The following is a 23,601-nucleotide window of genomic DNA, read 5'->3' on the forward strand; positions in this document are numbered from 1 at the left end:
AATTTTTAAATATTGCTACCTCTACAAGTCAAAGTGATGGAGATTAATGGTGAAACAACATAAACACAATGTAACTATCTTAATTGGGTTATTAAATATTAATGACACATACTAAAATCACATAATTCTGAATTCTGTATTTTAGGTATCAAAAGGTAAAAATCTAGGTAAAATAAAATTTTTAAATCTAAATTTTAAAGTTATAAAATAGATTAAGTCTGATTTTTACTATCTTCCATGAAATAATGCAGTGTTCCTCAGAAAATAGTGCAGATTTACACATGAGTTTTGGTCTAGGAATATTTATGTCCTGAAAAAAGAGTAACACATAAAGGGTTCAAAAGTATCTAAAAATAAAACAGAAGAATATAACTTGTTTTTAGGATTATAATTAAACAGTAAGGGATACTAGTTCATTTGGATTAATAACTAGATAGATAGAAAACAGATATTTGACTGATCATAAATTAAAGAAATAGTTTATTATAAAAACTAAAGCTGAATCTTAGCACAAAACACACGATTAAAGTTAAAAAATGGAAACTACTAAAAGGAATAAATGTGAAGTTAAATGAACTCTTTAAAGGGGTACAAAGATAACTTCTTTTCATTAGTTTGCTCATATTTGGCCTTTTGATGTCTTTCATTCTCTTGGCAGCACAATAAAATGCTTTGACATCCTTTTGGCTTAATAAGACGTATACATCAAAACCCACATTGCCAGTAATATTTCTTATCTTTCAGAATGTAATGTTTTAATCATAAAGGAATAATAGAATGAGGGAAGATATGATCTTATATAGGATGTGATGACTCATTAATTCTAACATACCAATAATTTGTATAAATCAAGGTGAATGAATATAAACTACATAAAATAACTGAGAGGTTTCAGAATTTATAGTTAACTCACTTGGTGTCTAATGAATTTTTAATTCATGCAAGTTTTAATAGAAGGAACATAGCAAAGGCATTTCAAAATTTATGTTGAGATACACTCAATTTAAATTAATTCACTACACCACTGGAGCAGAAAACAGTTGGCTTTATGAATATTAGGAATATTGTGTGATTGGCTAGTGTCATATATGTTAGATTTGACTTCTGCTATGTTGTGTAGCAGGATGGAAATAAAATGAATTCAGATCTTGCATAAAATGATTTTAACTATATTTACAATGACTATTTTGTTTTAACTTTAAAGTGAAGCAATGTATTTTGTTTGATGTATTAATTTGTGGCATAGTTTGCTTTGCTTTATGCTAAAATTCATTTGAAAGTAAAGAAATAATGAATATATGTATGTAGATACATGACTGGGACATTGTGCTGTACACCAGAAATTGACACATTGTAACTGTACTTCACTTAAAAAAAAAAAGAAAGTAAAGAAATAAAATAATTCAGTATCTTAACATATAAATATTAATTTACAATTGGGGAATTTGTTTTTCTTAACAAATTATTGATGTTAGTTTGGGGTGTTGTAAATAATATGTAAATAATGAGCATTTTAACCTATTGATGTTGGTTTGCATATTTTATATACTTACTATAGTAATACTGATTCTTTTGAAGTTGAAATGTTTGAGACTACTTCAGTAATATTTGTTAAATTAAATTGAATTGCTGTGAAGATGTGAAATAGATTTTGCCAAGAAAACTGGCTTTTCATAAGTTTTCATTCCTTTGAGTCACAATGCATTTTAATAAATTAATCAATTGGAGAAGATTTATTACTTCCTTTGCAAAATGAAAGAATAATACTACATTTTTCTCAGAGCTCAGTGTAAATGTGTATAGTCTGTTACTGTAAGTTAAGAAAAAAAAACTAAAAGCATGAGTTTCATGGATAGTACGTATAAGTACATTAATCCTTCTTAACACCAGGAGCTTTTAAGGTACTACAAATATGGCATTACTCTATTAAACAACTTAGTCATGCTTTACTTAAAAACCAGTGTCCCTGGTTGATGAATGCATTTTAACTTCTAATACATACGATCTCTCTGTGTAAGGGAATGTTACCTTCACTTTTAAATCCTTGATTACATGTTAACACTATTGCTTTTAAAAAGTCAGGTATCAGTAAGGTATATATTAAATATACATTCAATGACATAAGATAACAAATTACATGTTAAAAGGAATAACATAGATAATTTCTAGATATATACATATACATGATACAGTATAATATGCAATTACCAAGCACAATGACTGATTATGAGTGGATAGATTTATCCTCGTGATATATTATGAATTATTCAAAGAACTGATCAGCCTTCATTTAATTTAATACTTTTATAAACAATAAAGTATTTCAGTAAGTCTGAAAGGAGTGGGAACACTGTTTCCATGTTCCAGGAATGTAGGTGGACCATAAAGTGTGGAAAGGAGTGAGTGAGGAAGTCATAGGAAGCCAGGGAGAATGGTGAATGGAGCTACTCAGCTCGTCTTGAGAGTGTGCAGATCTGTAGACTATATTCATAAATCATGAAATCACAGATGTTTAGAGCTGAAGGAACTTCAGAAATCAACTAGTATGAAGGTAAAAGAGACCTCTGAAATTCTGTGAAGCAAAGTATAGGGATTTCTCATTTCTTAGGGGAACTTTCTTCAGATAGTCAAGTGATGGGTATAGAAGGAGGACTAGAGCATAATTGAGCATCTCCATTGTATGCAGGGCAGATTTGAGGTTTAAAATGTTGAGTTGCCCAGTTTGTTGTGTAGATGTATGTCTGTATGCATAAATACACAAAATTGATGAAGCAGTTGTTCTTGTGTCCAGGGATCTTTATGCATTCATTTCTCAATTATAAGCAACTTTGGGGTTTCTACGTGTACAAAATTATTACCTGTGAAAGATGGTGATTTTATTTTAGTCCTTTTTAATTCCTACTTAATTTTTTTCTTTTTCTTATAATTCTATATGGTACTTCCCATGACAGTGTTAAATATTAGTGGAGATGCTGGACATTCTCATATCACTTATGAAAAAGTTTTCAGATTTCACCAACTAAATATAAAATTTTATGTATGTGTTTTTATAGATAGTCTTTACAATTTAAAGAAGAACCTTTTTAATTATAGTTGACTAAAAGTTTTTTATCATTAATGTGTTGGCTTTAAACATAAGCCTTTTCTGTATCTATGAAAATTATGTTTTTATTCTACATGAAATTAATGTGCTAAGCTATTTGATTTTTGAATGCTAAATTCATCTTGTCCCTTGGGGGGAAAATGTACTATTTCATGATATATTATTGTCTCTATATGCCACTGGAATTATTGTTTATATTTTGGCTTATAATTTTCTTTATATTCATGATAGTGATTAAACTGTGATTTTTCTTTATTATAATGACCGTGTAAATTTTATTTGTCACTTCAGAAAATGACTGGGAAATATTCTGCATTTCTTGATGTTACAGAAGAATTTGCATATGATCTTTCTTATTTCAAAATACTTATTTTTAGTTTTTTTAATTGAATATAATCAGTTTACAATGTTGTGTCAATTTCTAGTGTACAGCAATGTTTCAGTCATGTATACATATGCATATATTCGTTATATTGTTTTTCATTATAGGTTACTGTAAGATATTGAATATAGTTCCCTGTACTGTACAGAAGAAACTTGTGTATCTAAATACTTTTAGGAAAGCATTGGTAAAGATACCTGGGGCTGAGATAGACTTTGTGGGAATATTTTAATTATTTAATTTTATAGCTAGATATAGAATTATTGATTGTTTCTTCTTTTGGAAATTTTAGATTTTCCTAGGATTTTTCCAATTTTATAAAAACATTCTTAATATTGTATTAACTTTTAATGTATGTAGTGTATATTATAATGTTTCTTCTTTACTCCTGATGCAAGAAATTTGTACCTTCTCTTCCTTTTGAAAAACACATTTGCAAAGAGTTTATTTTTTGTATTTGTATTTTTAACAAAAAAAATTTTGGATTAATTTTATTTATATTAAATATTTTTCTTTATTAACTCCAGCTTTGAATTATTTCTTTCTATACTTTGGTTTCAGTATGTCATTCCTTTTCTAACTTCATGAAATATCATTTATTTAATCCTTTTATTTTTTGCTATTGTGTGCTTCTAAGGCTATAAATTATCCCTATGAACTTTTTCAGTTTTTAATTTAAAAAGAATTACCCATTTTATAACTTGAAGTATAGTTAATTTACAATGTTGTGTTAGTTTCAGATATACAGCAAAGATTCATTCACATATATATTTATTCTTTTTCAGATTCTTTTCCATTGTAAGTTATGATATTGAATATATGTCCCTCTGCTATACTGTAGGTCCTTGTTGTTTATCTGTTTTATATATAATAGTGTGTGTATATTAATCTCAAACTCCTGCTTTATCCCTCCCTCCTCAGAGCTTTGATATAATCTGTAAAGTTTAATATATCATATTTTCTTTATTATTTACATAACATCTTACAATTTCCACTGAAAAATTTTTGTATCCAAGGGTTATTTTAAAATATATTGCCAATTCCCTTCTTTTGAGGATTTTCTTATTTTCTTTTGGCATTTTCTATAGTTTTTGCAATTTTTTACAGATTTGCTTTGTGGCTACTATATGGTTGATTTTTCATGCACACCTTAAAACATTGAACATTATGTCTTTGTGGTTATATAGATTTATGTATATCAAGTAGGTCAAGTCTGATAATTGTGTTGTCAGGACTTCTGTATATTTGCATATTTTTTGTTTGTTCTAATAGTTACTGAGAAAGTAATCTGAAAATTTCCTACTCTGATTTGGATTTTTTTCATAATTTTTAGTTTTAAATTCATATAATTTGAATAGCTATCATTTAGCAATTCTACTTTTATAATGCTCATAAATTCTTCTTAATTTCTGTCATTAACCCACTTATCATATGTAATTTCCTTTTTAAATTATTACTTTCTTTTGCTTCGTGTACTTCATATATGCATTTTTTATCCTTATATTTTTCTTTTCTTACACTAAAGGTGTGATTTCAGTAAGCACTATAGGTATTGTTAATTTTTTGTTTTTACTGATGTGTAGTTGGTTTACAATATTATATTAGTTTCAGGTATATCATAGTTATTCAGTATTTTTACAGTTTATATTGTATTAAAAGTTATTACAGAATGACTGTATTTCCCTATGTTGTACAATATATCCTTGTTGGTTATTTATTTTATACATAGTAGTTAATACCTCTTAATCCCATATCCCTAACAGGCCTCCCCTGCCCTTTCCCCACTGATAACCACTAGTTTTCTGTATCTATGAATAAGTTTCTGTTTACAATATGCCTTTGTATTATTTTTTAGATTCCACATATAAGTGATATACAGTATTTGTCTTTCTCTGACTTATTTCATTAAGCATAATACTCTAGGTGCATCCACATGGCTTCAAGTGGCAGAATTTCATTCTTTTTTATGGCCAAGTGATATTCCACTGTATGTATATGTATTTGTGTATGTGTACACACACACACACACACACACACACACACACACACAGTAGTTCTTTATCCATTTGTCTGTTGAATGGACACTTGGGTTGCTTCCATATTTTGTATTTTAAATACTGCTGCTATGAACTTTAGGGTGCACATAGCTTTTTGAATTAGAGTTTTTGGTTTTTCTGAACATATACCTAGGAGTGGGATTGCTGGATCAAGTGGTAGTTTTACTTTCAGTGTTTTAAGGAACCTCAATACTGTCTTCCATAATGGCTGCACCAAATTACATTCCCAACAGTGTACAAAGTTTCCCTTTTCTCCATATACTCACCAACATTTCTTATTTGTAGGCTTTTTGATGATAGCCATTCTGACAGGTGTGAGGCGATATCACTTTGTAGTTTTTATTTGCATTTCTTTAATAATTAGTGATTTGAGCATTTTTCATGTGCCTGAGTTGTTGATAAGAGTTGTATACACTGTTTATATTTTTTGGATTTTGGCCCCATGCCAGTCATATCATTTGCAAATTTTTCTCCCACTCTGTAGGTTGCCTTTTGTTTTGTCAGTTTCCTTTACTATGAAAAAGCTTTTAAATTAATAGGTTTTATTTATTTATCTTTGCTTTTATTTCTTTTGCCTTTGGAGACTGATCCAAAAAAATATTGCTACAATTTGTTTTTGTGCCTGCTGTTTTGATTACTATACATTTGAAGTACAGACTGAAGTACTGGAGGGTTGTATCTTCATCTTTGTGTTTATTTCTCAAAATAACTGGCAATTCAGGATATTTTGTGGTTCCATATGAATTTTAGGTTATTGTGTCTAGTTCTGTAGATTGCTTTGGGTAGTATGGCCATTTTAACAATATTAATTCTTCCAATCCAAGAACAGAGTATATTTCCATTTTTGTGTCATCTTTAATTTATTATGAATATTTTATAGTTTTCAGAGTATAGGTCTTTCATCTCTTGGGTTAAGTTTATTCCTTTGTATTTTATTCTTTTTGATGTAATTTAAAACTTGATTTTTTTTTAACTTTCTCTTTCTGGTAGTTCATAATTAGTGTATAGAAAATAAGCCGATTTTTGTGTATTAATCTTGTGTCCTGCAACTTTGCTGAATTCATTTATTAGTTATAATAGTTTTGGTGTTGAGACTTTAGGGTTTTCTATCTAAAGTACCATGTCATCTGCAGTATGACAGATTTACATCTTCCTTTCCAATTTGGAAGCCTTTTTTTCCATTCCTTTGTCTGATTGCTGTAGCTAGGACTTCCAGTACTATGTTAAATAAAAGAGGTGAGGGTGGGCATCCTTGTCTTGTTTCTGAAATTATAGGAAAGGCTTTCAGCTTTTCACCATTGATTGTGATGTTAGCTGTGTATTTGTTGTAAGTGGCTTTTATTATGTTGATACAGGTTCCCTCTATATCCACTTTGATGTGAGTTTTTTATCGTAAATAGGTGTTGAATTTTGTCAAGTACTTTTTCTGCATATATTAGGATGATCATGTGATTTTTATCTTTCCTTTTGTCATTGTAGTGTATGACATTGATATGTGAATATCAAATAATCCTTGTGTCCCTGGAATAAATTCAACTAGATCATGGTGTATGATCCTTTCTATACATTTTTGGATTCAGTTTGCTATTATTTTGTTGAGGAATTTTACACGTCTGTTAACTAAAGAGATTGCCCTGTGATTTTCTTTATTTGTAGTACCTTTGTCTGCTTTTGATATAAGGGTAATGGTGGCCTCATAGAATTAATTTGGCAGTGTTTCATCCTCTTCAAATTTTTGGAATATTTTGAAAAGGATAGGTATTAGGTTCTTCCTTATATGTTTGTTAGAATTCCCCTGTGAAGCCATCAGGTCCTGGACTTTTATTTGCTGAGTTTTTTTGTTTTTTTTTTTAATTACAAATTCAATTTCACTGTTAGTAGTCAGTCTATTCAAATTGTTTGTTTCTTGCTGATTCAGTCTTGGCAGGTTGTATATTTCTAGAAATTTGTCCATTGCTTCTAAATTGTCCAATTTTGGGGGATTTAACTGTTTGTAGTAATCTTGTGATATTTTGTATCTCTGTGGTATCAATTGCTGTTTCTCTTCTTTCATTTATTATTTTGTTTATTTGGGTCCTCTCATTTTTCTTGATGAGTGAGCCTGACTAAAGTTTTATCAATTTTATCTTTGCAAAAATCTTGCTCTTGTTTCATTGATTTTGTGCTTTTTTAATCTCTATTTATTTGCACTCTGATCTTTTTATTTCCTTCATTCTGCTGACTTTTGGCTTTGTTCTTCTTTTCCTATTTCCTTTAGAATATAGGTTAGTTGTTTGTTTGAGATTTTTCTTGTTTCTTTAGGTTGGCCTGTGTCACTGTGAGTTCCCTCTTTGAACTGCTTATACTGCATCCCATAGATTTTGGAGTGTTTTGTTTCCATGTTCATTTGTCTTAAGGTATTTTCTGATTTCCTCTTGATTTCTTCATTGACCCATTGTTTTTTTAGTAGCATGTTGTTTAGTCTCCACATTTGTTCCTTTCTTATTTTTCTTTCTGTATTTGATTTCTAGCTTCATACCTTTGTGGTCAGAAAAAGTGCTTGATATAATTTCTATCCTCCTAAATTTGTTGAGACTTGTTTTATGGACTAGCATATGATCTGTCCTGGAGAAAGTTCCATGTACACTTGAAATGGATGTGCATTCTGTTGTTTTTCAATAGGATTTCCTGTAGCTATCTGTTAAGTCCAACTGCTCTGTTGTGTCATTGAAGACCACTGTTGGCTTATTGATTTTCTGTCTTGATTGTCTGTCCATTGATGTGAGTGGACTTCTAAAGTCCCCCACTGTCATTGTCAGTTTCTCCCTTTATGTCTGTTAGTATTTGCTTTATATATTTAGGTGCCTGCATTGCGTACATATATATTGATGAGTATAATATCCTTTTCTTTTATAGATTTCTTTGTTATTGTATAATGCCTTTCTTTGTCTTTTGTTTTAGATTTTCTTTTAAAGTCTATTTTGTCTGATAGGAGTATTGCTATCCTCACTTTATTGTCATTTCCCTTTGCATGAAATATCTTCCCTCCTCTCACTCTGTATGTTTAGTACTGAAGTGAGTCTCCTGTAGGCAGCATATAGAAGGGTCTTTTATTTCTTTTTAAATCCAATCAACCACCTTATGTCCTTTGATTAGAGCATTTTGTCCAATGACATTTAAATTAACCATTGATAGGTATGTATGCAATAAGTACATACAATTTTATTACTTTTTTCTGTTTGTTCTTGTAGCTCTTCTATGTTCTTTTTTTTTTCTCTTGTTGTTTGATGATTTTCTTTAGTAATGTGCTTGTGCTCCTTTCTTTTTAGTTTTTGTTTCTCTTTTGTATGTTATTGATTAGTAGTTACCATGGAAACATATATGTTGACCTATAACTGTATCTACTTGTTTTAAACTGGTAGTCATTTAAATTCAAACATATTCTAACAATCTGTATTTTTTACTTCTTTACCTCACATTCTGTGTTTTTGATGTCATATTTTACATCTTCATGCTTATCCTTTTACTGTTTATTTTAATTATAGTTGCTTTTACAATTTTTTGTATTTGCTTTTTAATCTATATACTGGCTTACTTGAGTAGTTTTCAATCTTTACTGTATATTTGCCTTTCCTATTAGAATTTCCCCTTTCCTATACATTCTTGCTTCTTTTCCATAGAGAAGAACCTTCAACATTTCTTTTAGGGTAGATTTGTTATTGCTGAATTCTTTAGGTTTTCATTGTCTGATAAATTATTTACTTCATTTTCTATTCTAAATGATAATCTTTTAGGATAGATGATCCTAGTTTGCAGGTTTTTCCCTTACAGGACTTCAAATATATCCTGCCACTCTCTTCTGACTTTCAGAGTTTCTGCAGAGAAATCAGTTGATAGCCTTCTGGGGATTCCCTTGTATATGACTCTTTTGCTGCCTTTAGAATTTTCCCTTTATCTTTAACTTTTGCCATTTTAATTATGTTATGTCTTGGTATGAGTCTATTTGAGTTCATCTTATTTGGTAGTCTCTGTGCTTCCTGTACCTGAGTATCTGTTTCTTTTAGGTTTGAGAAGTTCAGCCATAATTTCCTCAGATACTTTTTTGATCCCCTTCTCTCTCTCTTCTTCTTTTTAGAATCCCATAATGCAAATGTTGGCATGCTTAATCTTATCCCAGAGATCTATTTCAGACTGTTTTCATTTTTAAAAAAATTCTTTTTGCTGTTCTGATTAAGTGATTTCCATTATTCTATCTTCCAGACACTTGGGTGTTCATAATTTTATATCAATTATTCATTCTTCCTTGTGTGTGTGTGTGTGTGTGTTTAATTTCACTGTTGAATTATTCATCTCTGGTTGGGTCTTTAAAAAAAAATTTTCTGGTTTCTTGTTAACATGTTTATTGTGTACATCAATCTTTCCCCTGAGTTAACATGTTTATTACCAATGCTTTGAATTCTCTGTTAAATTGTTTACTTCTGTTTCATTATTTTTTTAGGATTTTCTCTTGCTCTTTCAATTGAGAGTAGTTCCTCTGCTTTTTCATTTTGCTTAACTTTGCTGCTATGAATTTAGGTTAGAAATTTACCTACTGCTATCTTGAAAGGGCGGCATTATGTGAGAGCATCCTTATACAGAATAGAATTCATGTTCCCAATGCTTTTGTTGGGAGAGCTGGAATTGACATGGACATAAGTCATGACTTTCCTCAGAATGTGCTGGCAGGCCTTGCCTTGGTGAGGGGTAGAGCTAGAGGTGGAGGGGCTAGAGCTGGCATCTGGTGTGAGGCAGGACTTCCCCTCTGCTCAGTGGCCACTGCTGCCCTACAGGGAGTGGAATCTGATCCCAAGTTGCTGGCGCACAAACCCTGAGGGTCAGGCCTGAGCTGGCTGTGTGTCTTTAAGTGTGTGTTTTTCCCTTTGCCAACATAGGATCGCTTGACCCAAAGAGGGAGAATGCTGATGCAAGTGGAGCTTGTGCAGGCTCTCAGCGTGTGTCCACTGTGGACAGTTCTGATGAACTTCTGTGCAGGCATCCATGACTCTACTCAGACACAGTCTCGGTGCAAGTCCCCTTTGTTCCTCACACCTGATCACTATACTCAGCCTCTGCTGCCCCCATCCTGGTGTGGAATCTCTTTGCAGTGCAGGAGGGGCCCACATGGCCTCTTGGCATATGCTGGGGGTGAGCTGTGGTGGAGTGGTCAACAAGAGAAATCTGGACTCTTCTAAGGACCTGTTACCCCAATTGGGTTCACCTTTTGTTGGATGTTGAGTCAAAAGATATAACCAAGCCAAAGATCAGGAGAAGGAAGGATTTATTACTTGCAGCAAGCAAAGAGGACACTGAGGAATCTTTCCCACAGCATTGTCTCCCCAAGCAGCAAAATTGGGGAAATTTTAAGCTAAGGTTAGAAGCATATTCATTTAGGAGCTTGGGTGGTTGACAGAGTCCAAACTTTAGTTGCCTGAAGTCAACAGGGTAAGAAAAGGTCAAAAATCATCCCTTAGGTTCCAGCTGGTCTGGTGGTTGAGCACTTCAGGCTAATCTTTACCATTTAAAGAGAACTGAGAGTCTTTACAACTGTATTATTTTTGCTGTTGTTATTTCTCTTGCCTGGTAACAGTCCTTTGTTTCTGCATTCTTTTGTTCTATTAACTTATTCATCTCTGGGACCTGTTTAAGGGCAAGCATTGTAGCCAGGCTTAGATCACAAAATACTTCAGGGCAAAAAATGGCTTCTCTTATGTCAAGAAACTCATACCTGGCTTTCTTTCTCTGAGGACCCTATACGCTATCTGTTTAGAGCTGCCTGGCCACTGCCACTTGCTGCCCCCCCATCCCAGAGACTCTTCCCTGGAACTGGGTCACCTCTGTGTCCCACAGTTGAGTCCTTTCCTGATCTTGGCTGCTCCAGATCCAGTAACACACTATGACACGAGTGAGTGGGTGTAGTGCATTTGCTGGGCTTGGGCGAGCTGCTGTCACAGGAAACCCTGCAGCCACCAGAGCAGATCTCTCTCTGCCCTACCTTGGGGGCATGTCTGTGTGTTCACATGCTCCTCATGAACGGAGTGTAGGCTTTTCCTTCTGTTAATCCCAGTGATCCTCCTGGCAGCCAAGGGGGCTTGTTCTTCCCACATAGGACCCCGTGACAGGGTATGCAGGCTTTGGCTTGCACTGCTCAATTCCCAGTGCAGGTGTCCACCCCTGTAATCTTCCTTTTCCTCTGCTCTCCCTCCCAGGGGCACTGGTCCTTACCTGATCGCTTTTCTTCCCTTCCTACCTGATTAGGTGTATATCTTTCTTACAACCTCTTGGTTGTGCAGGAGTCCTTCAGCCAGTTTCCAGTTAGTTTTCAGTGAGAATTGTTCCATGTGTAGACGTATTTTTGCTGTGTTCATGGGGGGAGGTGAGCACCTTCTCTTCTTGTTTTGCCATCGTGATCTGTGGCCCATAGGTATTGTTATTTTCTAACTCATTCTACAAGTTTTACCTAAACATTTAGCCTATTTGCATTTAACTGAAGTACTTATAACTTTGGGCTTATATCAGCTATCTTAGGATTTGTTTATTCTTTGTCCCACTGAATTTTCATCCCTCTTTTTCTCTCCATGATGTCTTCTTGATCAACTGAATTTTAGTATTCAGCTTGTTACTATTCCTTTCATATCTGTGAGTATAGCGTTAACAAAACTCTCTTCCTATATGGGAAACTGACCTTGGGTTAACTTTCACTTAGCTGTTTTTCACTTAGCAGAGGCCTATGATAGCAGTATTTCAGTTGTCGGACTAACTAGGAAACCCCCAGCAGCTGGACTGGGAGTTGGGGGACATAGATTAATTTATAAATACCACTTGGAAGACACAGCTTTGATTTTCCTTCTGAGTAGAATGACATGTTAAGAGAGTTTTTTGGTTTGTTTGCTTTGTTTTCTGTTTTTGCAGGGATCTGAAAGTTATACCCAAGGCTTCTTATAGGGAGCCTACAGCTTCTAAGATAAAGTTGCTTCCATACTCTGGTATGTTGCCTTACTCCTAACCTTTCACTTGGTAGGCCAGAGAATTACCCCTGGATTTTTGTGAGAATTCCCACAGAAGAAGCATGACTGATGCTGCCCGAGTAACATCCTTAGTCTTCTGTCATCTGCCTTCCTTTAAAGCTAAGGACACTGAGCTGGGATAGTCTATTCACATCTAGAGTGTAAAAGGTCGTGCTAATGGTTTTCTAGCAGAGTGTGTATTGCAGTAGTTACCCTATATGTTATAATATGCATCCTTGACTTGTAATAATGCAATGATACCACTTATCAGATAATGCTATGGCCTTGGAACACTTTAACTCCATTTACCCTGACTTTCTCTTTTAGCTACTTTTGCCATACATTAAATTATGCGTATATTGCAGACATTGTTATATTTGTTATTTATGATCTGTATTTTTTCATTTGCTCTTTATTTACTTCCCGGAGTTCTACATTTCACTCTGGGATCATTGCCCTTCTGTGTGAAGACATTTATTTTAAATTTGTTTAGTATCAGGTTTCTGGTAGTGAATTTTTCAGTTTTTAATCATTTGCAAATATTTTTATTTAGTTTTTACTTTTGAAGAATTTTTTTTTTTTTACTGTATATAGGGTCTTACAATGGCTTTATTTCAGCATTATAAAGCTGTTACTTCATTGTTTCCTAGATTTGATTATTACTCTTAAAGGTCAATTCTAAGTCTTTTTTTGCAAGATTGTTAGTACATCTGGTTTTCTGCCTACATCCTAATCATGGACTTCAGCCTATCGCTCTGCACAAAGAATTATTAAATGCAAAGGGAAAGGGAGGTGAGCAGAATATTGACTAACCTCTCTGTGGTTGCTTTCTTTCTTTGATTTTGGCCTCTCATTCCTGATGGCTTTAATTCTCTCACGTATTTCTTTTTGTTTCATTAGTTGTTGCTTTTTCTAGCTGATAGTGTTGGTCTGAAGCAAGATAATTCTTCATCATATTTGAAAGTGGAAATCTATTGTGACTTTTAAGCAAAGTCTGTCCTCTTTTTTTTTTTTTCTTTCACTTTGCTACTTAATTATATGATTGGCTGGAAAAGTCCCTGACTAACCGGGAAATAAAAGGAGCCAGTAGCATATTCTTTGCCTTGCTCCAGCTGTTATTTCAAACAATGGAATTTTGTGCTAAATCATTTGCATTAGGTCTTTCATGGATCCAAACTGCCAAATATACACATTGGGTCTATCACTTATTAGCTCCGTGACCCTAATCAACTTGCTAAATATCTCTGTCTCAGCTTACTCATAGGTTAATTAGGGATAATAACAGTTTTTAATTTTGTTTTTATGATAAATTATTCAATCTATATTGGTAACTATTTTGATGATGGTGATGTTACTGTAACTAAAATATTAACTGCTGTTGGTATTACTTAAAAAAACTAAAGTTAATCTCCTATAAGAGATAGTTGTATATTGTTAGTTATCCCTAACTATATACTAAGTACAGGTATTAATAGTAGCAGCTGATTTCTGTAGGTAATTTTTCTAATACACTCATAGATATAATACACATTTTGACCCCAACAAGTTTTGTATTAACATTTCCATTTGCCATTTAATAGTTTACATCTATCTTTGATCTGGTGTAGGACTACTTTTTAATAATATTACTATTGGATTGATTATTAATTCTATATATGTAGGAGAAGAAATAAGACATCTTATGTACCTGAAATTTTTATCATGAATTAAAAGTATCTAGTTTTGTCTTCCTTGTATATATTCACTAACAGCATTTCTCTATTAGCCTGTTCAGCTGCTTTCTTCTTTCAGTAGTAGTTGTTTGAGAAGTAGTAAGCTATGAAGTACATTCTTTCGTATTTTTGTGAAGTTCTGTAGTGTTAGAATATCAATTCACTGCAGTAGTTATGCAATTTCTATGCATTGAGCATGAAGTAGCAGCTTTCATTAGCAGATTTTCACAGTCAAAACTGCTATTTCTCTCCCCACATCTCGAATTCAAAATGCAAGCTGCTTGTTTGCAAACAGAGAAATTGGAACTTGCCAATTATGTTAATCATCAGTTATAAAAATCTCTTGAATGTCTCCTGATCTAAAGAACAATTGAAAATTCACTTTTTTATGCCTTGTCTGCAACTGTTTATCTAGCACATTTTCCTATCATTTTGATTGAATTACACAGGCAATTTTTAAAGTCTTTCTTTTCAGTCAATTAATGTATGTTATTAATTTTTAAGGGTTTAGCTGGGTTTTGTCCCTGAATCAAATCACTTTCAGATTTCTATAGATAAATAGAAATGATGGATTATTCTGTGGAAGCTTAGATTACGCTTTGCCATTTTGTAAAATGTCTGGCATAGAAATTTGGAAGTCATAACTTAAACCTTTAAGATGTTTGTCACTAATTTACTGCAATATTGTGAAAGTTGTAGATTGTTATTCTTTTCTATTAAGGCCAGAATAACATAATAATCTGCTAATTGTTAACACTAGTGATATTACCTTAATATTTGTTACCCATTAAATACCACTGGAAAATAGATTACCTTTGTTTTCTCATTATACGGAATTAGTTTTATAGCTAAGTCTTGTCTTTTAAAAGTATCTTTGACAAACAAAGCAAAATGTATACATGCAATACAATGTGTTATTTTATTAGCTGAATGCCAGTGTTCTTTTTTTTTTTGTCAATAAGAGATGTATCCAAGAGAATTTTTAATTAAAGTAACATTTAAATAAGTAACATTCATTTTTCAATTAATTCCAGTGTTCTTTAAATCAAAGTAAGTTACTAAAAGTATGAATGCTATGGATACATTCATCTTTTTAAATATTTGCTGCTTTCCTAAAAGAAAACTTACTTTAAAAATAACACATTTGAAATGAAACATTTTGTATGTTTCTTCCTATTTCTTTGTTGAAAATACTTTTCTCTACTTTTCAAATTTCTCTATAATCATTGGATTACTTTGATCTTTAAATGCTAATATCAGTAAAGCAAGTTTATTGTATAGAATTTAAAATTATACCTCAGTCATACTATTTTCATGAAAATTCAGAAAGCTAGTATATCATTCAGTAAATGATGTGAAAGGATATTAATATCACAATAGTAATAATCACATGCTACCTATAACACAAATGAAGCAATGTATGCTGGTTTCAGTGTCTGATACATTTGCTACAATAGGAATAAAACTAGTCCTCAGTGCATTAAGGATCCTGGTTTACAGACCCATGGAAAACAGAATATTGTTTTCCTCTTCTTGCAGTAGTAACAGTCAGCCCTGGGCCCCATCACTTGTGAAAAACTTAGACGGAGATTTAGAAACTGTTGCATATGTTAGTGAAGGAATATATGAATGCGCAGCCCTTTTATGTGGAGATCCCAGGGAGTCTGGCCTCTGCTTTGAGTTTGTGCACATCTAGATTAGTATTCCTCTGAAAAGGCTGTAAGGTCAGTGCCAACATGATTCACCATGAACAACAATAAGTAAAGCCAAAGACTGGCTGTTGTCATTTACAGAACTTATGGCAAGAGAAGTAAGCAAGGATTGTTGGTTAATTAAAATTCCAAAGAAGTAGCAGATCTAGGAGTATAATATGTGACAATTCTTTATTATATATTAAGGCATTTCCCAACTATTTCTGTAGGTTGAGAACTAGATGGAGGCCAGAAAAGTTAGATATGCAGCTCTAGAAACTGGAGAGTATTCTATTAGAACTCTACTATTTTAATACACTATAATCTTGGAATAGCACGTATAAAAATGTTATGTTTGTGCTCTTGGCAAATTGTCAACCCTAGAAGGTTCTTCAATTCTACTGTGCCTCGTTTCCTCTGTAAATTGTCAATCTCATATAACTGTAAAATACTTGTTCCCACTGTGACAAATTTTTTAGCAAACATATAAATGTGATTATATAGTTAAAAAAAAAAAACCCGTGTCTTAAGAAGTGAGAAAATCACTTTGAGTCTCTTGAGGGGTGTGTGTGTGTGTGTGTGTGTGTGTGTTTTAAGCAGATCAGGAAGAAATTTAAGTATAACTTTTAGAAATATTTAATATTTTGTGGTAGCTTCCTATACATATAAAGGTTTTTAATCAACAGTAAATGTTACATGATTAAATATCTTTTTCTTGCTTATGGAACAGAAATGAGAAAAAGAGGAAATTTTAGCCACTCTTTCCTGCTTTCAATTTAGAAGTAATTGCTTGGTATAAGAAATCATGATGTCAGATCCTCACAATGCATATATTTACACCAAATTATATATAGCTGTAGGGTGGTAGTAAGGTGTTAGTAAGACCATCAATATAATGGATATATGAATTAAACTATGATTATACAACAAGTGATTATCTTAGGGAGAGGCAACTTCCTTAGGAGGCTAAATTGTGTCAAGACCAGATAGGGAAAGGCTTGGGCCCAATCCTATTAAAGTTATTAATGCATAAATAAATACATAAGAAATAAATACCTAAAGAAAGAATATGTAGATCAGGGGTGGGGGATAGAACATGCTGGTAGAAGCTCAGAGAAAAACAAAACAAAACAAAACAAACAAAACAAAAAGAAGAAAACCACTGAAGAAGTGTCTTTGGGAATACTTTTTCAACCTGCCCATGACAGATGGTTCTGTACCCAAAGAGCCAAGTGTAACTCATATCAGAAACATACATTCCAAATATCATTAATGTATGTAAGTCCAATGCACTAAAATGCTAATTCCCCCTACTCTGGCCCTACTTACCAAGAGATTGACAAATTATAATTTGGTTCTCCTATTGCCTTGTCTAAGAATAGAAGGTCATAGAATGTTAGTGCTCCTTCACTTTAGAAAGGTAGATTTTAAAGCATAAAGAACCATTGGTAAATATTTCAGCTTCTGCTTGCTATAACATCAAAAGAAGTCAGCCTTCCAAGAATAGTCAAATCTGGAGCTTGACAGCATTAATTGTATGGACCAGTTGAAAACATTTACAATCAATTCACATGAAAAATACATGTTGTCTGCCTAATACATGTGAAGTACTGGAGGTTAAAATGATGAGAGAAAATATTCAAGGGAAGTTGATATTTTGCATCCTTGTATTACTGCTTCCTGTTCAGGATCTTTACAAAGGTTAGAATCTCTTGAAAAATTAAAACTATATTCTGATCTTAACATCATGAGGTCTACACTGACTTAATTCTGTTCAGAAAGGAAATCTAAATCTCTCAGTACTTTCACAGCAAAGAACAGCCTCTATAAGCTCTCCAGAGGACTTGAGAAGTGCATATCAGTAGCTTTCCTTTAAAAGAAGATATTCTGTATGGGAGAGCTTTACTGAAATATAGCCAGTTTATCATGTTTTCCCATGTTCACATTAGCCTGGATATAATACTGCTTTACAGAAATGGTTTTAACTTTGAAAAGTATACATGTCCTCACTTTATATTATCAAAGATAAAGGGATTTAATTCCACAATAAAAAAGGAACATGACAATCCATCACCATTCAAATTATTTTTGAATTCTTTGATTTTGGTTGCTTGTTGACATGAAAAATATTGTGTGAAAAATGCTCCCTCAGAAATGCTTTCCTATAAGATGTAATAGTGTGGAGAGTAACTGACAAGGCTTATTTATACACATAATCAACCACATTATGATTGATTTTCTATTTTTAGTGAAAATGATAGTTGGTTATGCCTTAAAACTGAAATCATTAGCAGAAAATATGCTAATACTTTGACAACATTTACCAATCCAGCGGGAAAGTGACATAGGACATAGATAGATAGGACTAGGCCAAAACCCGCTCCATAAATACATGACTAGTTTGGAGCTAATTCCAATCCAGAGGCTGGTTCTCACTGGTGATCAGTTGCAGCATGAGAGAATGGGCGCCATTGTAATTCAATCATAAACACCTTTAGTGTTTATCCAGGTTGTGAGTCAGAGCAGAGGCAAATCCATGGTTCAATCAAATACGAAGAACTAGGTCGGCACTGCCCAGGATTCTGAGATGCTTGCGTAAGAAGTAGGAGCAGTCAGTCAGGTCTGTGGGCTTCTAGCTAGTTTGCTGGGGTCTGACTGAATGTGCAGCGCTGAGGAGTTCAGTGCTAGTCACAGTCGGAACGATGGTGTTCATCTAGGAAATTAGGACAGTTGCAGTCATGGAGAACTACTGAGGAAAAGGAGGAAAGCAGCAGGAGAAATGTTTTGCCTCAGAATCTGTTTGTGAGCCTAAAACTAGCACTTGGGCGGTGGATGCTCAGTCCTGTTTCAACTAAGAATGACTTGGCAAAGGAAAAGGTAAAGGGTATTTTAGGTTATTCATAAACCAGGTGGTACCAAAGACCGTCAATTTGCAGAGGCACCACACTTTTTTCTCCTATGATTTTTAAAAGTATAGGCACAAAATGATTGATGATAAGATTAATCCAGCATATTGTTTGCTTGGACCAGTAGATTTAACAAGAGGTAAAATTATTAATGGAATGTCTCACTTCCCAGCCACCATGACACTAAAGTCCCTGATGAACTAGTAATTATCAATAGACTATCATAAAACATCAAACTGCATTGTTAAAATGCATTAAAATCATTTGGTGACTGACTGCAGTGTAGTCAGTTGAACTACCAGTTTAGGTAATACAGGAAGATAATGTCACCCTTTATTGTATCCTCACTACTGGATGGCTTCATGTTTGGTGTAAAAAAAAAAAAGATGGCATAGGAAACAACTAAAGTGAAAATGTGTTTTGAACAGTACTTTGGGGGGGGGGGCAGTTTCAAAAGATGGATAGCTTTTGCAGAGATTAAAAATTAAAATTATTAAGTGTGTCCTTGGGAAGAATCATTCAGAGCAGTTGCTACCTTTTAATCTAGTTTCCCTACCCAATAGTTTATAAATATTTCTGTGAATCATTTGAGGAAAATAAAGCTTTCCAAAACTAAGACATAATAAAAAATAATTGTATTTTTAAATGTTTCTAATGTGCAGTGTTTCTCTTTCAAGGAGTAAATATCATTTAATTTACAAAAAAATAATTTAAAGGTCACAGACTCTACTTTTTTTTTCCTCTTTGACACCTTTGTGCATTCATCTCATTGTTTGACTGTTTACCTCATACATTCAGTAATATAAATTCCTTGGCATTTAGCTGTATCTTTTTTCCCCTTGTGGTTTGAAGTTCTTTCCCTTTTTTAATTAGATTGACCTTTTGGTTCACTTGAATGCCCTCAACCTGACAAAGAATAACTGTTCTCTTCTAAGGCAACCAGAAATGAACAGAGAAAGAGTGAAAATATTGACATAAAATGAAAATTTTTGATGCAGTGATCTGAGTATTATAATTGTATAATTGTTATTTCCTTAGTAACATAGAGAAATACCTGGCTCTGCACAGTTCTCAGAGCTTTAATGTGACAAGCTGCTTCACATCTTTCCAAGAGGACACTTTTATTATGTTCCTTAAAACTAATATCTTTAAAGTATTTTTAAATGTCTGGTAACAGCTGACCTATTTAACCTTTCTAAAATCCAATGAATTAGTCTTGAAGAAATAAAAAATGTGACTGGTCCTCATTGTCTTTCTGTCATTCTGGGTATGTGTGTATGATACACCTACACACATGCATGTGCACACACCCACAGATTATATATAACTGTTTTTCTTTTGAAAAGTAAATTTTAAAGAATATTTAGAACTATAGCTATCTGTTGAGGCTGAATCCATACTGTCTAATTATTCAACAAACTATAAGATTTAAATATTTATTGTATATATTTTCATACATGACCCATAATGTGTAACACATATGAAATTATGAGACCAGGTAATAACCAACCCATTTTGACCAGTGCCTATGTGTCAAAACTTGAGACATAGAGTAGGTAAAAATTCACTCTGAAAACTAGGATTTAGTACAATAATGCCACGACAATACTAACATAAGTAACTTCTAATATTATAAGATGTCACTTTTCAGTCCCTGCACAAAAAAGATTACTTTAAAAATATATAAGATTGGTATGAACTCACTGATGCACACCCCATTATTTCTGAGTTACCAGTTGACAATTTAGGTAGTTGCTTGGTCAACTTGGCCTGAATATAAGAAAATATGATGATTGAATCTCAAGATAGGTAAAGCAGTTATAAAAGAACAGCAAGCTAAAGGCATCCTATTTAGATTCCTAGGCTTTATGAAATTATATCTGGGATATGGAACTGAAGATTGAAGAGATACCAGAAAACTAGAGAAACAATCTATTTTGAAAGAGTGGCATGTAGACACAGATACCAGAGAAATACTGTAAAATAGGAAATTAATAAAATTATATTGCAATCTCCACATTATAGAACACTGTGAAGCCACACAAATAATGTCTATGAACACAAGTGACATGGAAACATATTCATACTTTTCTTTTGAAGGAGAAGATTATCAGGGTACACAATAGCATATTCTGTTATGTATCCAGTATGTAGCAGTAAGCTATGTGTGCGCGTGTGCACATGTATCTGTGTATACAGGCATATACATAACTCAAGCATTTATTTCACCATTATTTATAATTTGAATGTATAAAACAAATTTAAATACTTAGGGAACAGCATTTGTATTATATGAAGAGCTTCTGATTATAAAAAATATATATAAATCAAAAATTATTCTAGCTCTGGAAAAAAATTGGGTAAATGACTTAGGTGTTTGGTTTTGTGCTTTTTAAATAGAAACAACTGGTGTTAACACTGTCGAGTCTGTAATATCCTCGTGCTAACATAAGGTAGTATACTACATGCTAACAAAAACTGATTGTAATAATAGTAACAGTAATTTTAATAATAACAGCATCAATAATTATAACAAAAATAATATGTGTTTGATTAAAGATAGTTAAAGATGTTTACCAGTGATACCAAGGCAATTTTTCAAAATTGTTAAGACAAGTGGAGAAAGGATTGTGTTTTTAAGAAATGGTGCTGAGACAACCAGATATCCACATGCAGAATAATGAACTAAGCATATACAAAAATAACTAAAATGGAAAACAGAACTAAGTTAACTAAATTTACACCACACACCGTATGCAAAAATTAACTGAAATGGAAGATAGAACTAAATGTAGGAGCTAAAACTGAAATTCTTGGAAGGAAACGCAGGAGTAATTTTGGTAAACTTGAAGTAAACAAATATTTCTTAATCCCAACAACAAAACTGTAATCCGTAAAGAAAAATAATTAAATTGGACTTGCTGAGGATTGAAAAATTTTGCACCTCAAAAGACACCAATGAGTCAATGAAAAAACAAACCAGAGACTTTGAGAAAATAATTATAAATCACATACCAATTACAAATCATGTCATATAAGGGATGTGTATCTTGGAAATTTAAATAACTCTTACAATTCAATACGACAACCCAGTTAAAAATGTAGAGATTTTAAAATCCAAAGATTTTTATAGACACTTCACTGGAAAATGTATTCAAATGGAAAATAAGGACATAAAAATGCTCAGCATTATTAGTTATTGCAGAAATGCAAACTAAAACCACAGTGAGATACCACTTCATAAACAAATACTGATTAGATTGTGAAGAAACTGGAATTCTTATCCTCTTCTATGGGAATGTCAATTGTGCCAGCCACTTTGGAGCATAATTTGGCAGTTTCATAGAAAGGAAAGCGTAATTTATAATACAAGCTAGCAATTCTACATCTAGGTATCTGTCCAAGATAAATTAAACACAAAGTCTTCTATGTAAATTTTCATAGCAACATTATTCATAATAATCAGAAACTGGAAACAATCCAAATGTATATCATTTGGTGAATGGATAAACAAAGTGTGGTATACTCATACAGTGGAAATTTGTTCAACAATATAAAGAAAAAAGTACCAATATATTCCACGTGGTGGATGAACTTCAAAAAAATTATGCCAACTGAAAGAAGTCAGGTAAAAAAAAATATGACATACAGTATGATTTCTTATTATGAAATATCCAGAAAAGGCAATCTGTAGAGACATAATGTAGATTAGTAATTGCCTGTGGCTATGGATGGAAATCGAGAGTAACTGCAAATGGGTTTGAGGGATCTTTTTGGGTTGATGGAAATGTTCTAAAATTGGAATGTGGTTATGGTTGGACAGCTCTGCAAATTTACAAAAAGTCATTGCATTATACAACTGAATGTGAATTTTATACTATTCAAATTAAATACAGATGTTTAAAAAAAGTGAACTACTAAGCCTCATTCTAGATGAAAATGGGCACTGTTGTTCATGGTGTCCAGAAATTGTTAATGTGGCTACATTGAGAGCACAGGTTTTGCTTCCATCACAATAATTTTATTGCAGTGGTGACAGTGAGACCTGTAACATTTTTTGTTGTTAGGTTGAATAATAATTGGATATAAGAAGAATTTTCAGTATTAGGAAATGATGAAGGAATAATGTATTCATTTTCCAATGCCAAAATAGCAATGTGCTTCTAAAAAAATGAACCACTTAAATTTTCCCTTAGTTCACATGATAATGATAACTTCTAGCACGACTTTGTAATAGAAGTTAGAACCATCGCAATGAGGAAAGAAAAATAAATAAAACATAAGGACTCAAAAAGAAGAAATAAAACATCCCCTGTTTTAAAAATGGTACAACAAGAGTTATATCAGTGAAATTGTTAGACTTGGGAATCTAAAACTCCATGTCTTCACTAAAGTAATGACTAAGCTGGCAAAAACTATCAGAATAAACTCTTCTTGAATTCTGGCATCTAATTAAAAATTTAACACAAGTAAGAGAATGCTTAACAAAGAAAAAGTAAAACAGCTGAATTTTTATGAGACCTCTGTGATTTTAACATATTCAATTATTTCTCACTCCCCAACTTGGGAAAACCTTGAAGACAGCAGCCTGCATTCCTGGTGCAAGTTGATGTTAAGTAACAGACCATATTCTCCAAAAATTGTGATTGTGTCTTATGATCTGTCTGTTGGTTCTCTGAAGGATCCCTGAAAGGTTTTCCTTTATTTTGTCTGCCTTTTAACTTCTCC

General features: G+C 32.8%; 1 long non-coding RNA gene and 1 other non-coding gene across 5 annotated transcripts in view; both read left to right on the top strand.

Annotated features, from left to right (window-relative positions):
* The window catches only part of LOC116280921 (uncharacterized), a 594,369-nt gene that overhangs the window by 30,562 nt on the left and 540,206 nt on the right, over window positions 1-23,601 (top strand). The gene's annotated exons all lie outside the window — the stretch shown is intronic.
* Window positions 22,794-22,929, top strand: LOC116281101 (small nucleolar RNA SNORA1). Its single transcript, XR_004190557.1, has one exon. It is a non-coding gene; the product is annotated as a small nucleolar RNA SNORA1 (small nucleolar RNA).

The sequence above is a fragment of the Vicugna pacos genome, chromosome 6 (genome assembly GCF_048564905.1).
Source record: "Vicugna pacos chromosome 6, VicPac4, whole genome shotgun sequence".
NCBI classification, from domain to species: Eukaryota; Metazoa; Chordata; class Mammalia; order Artiodactyla; family Camelidae; genus Vicugna; species Vicugna pacos.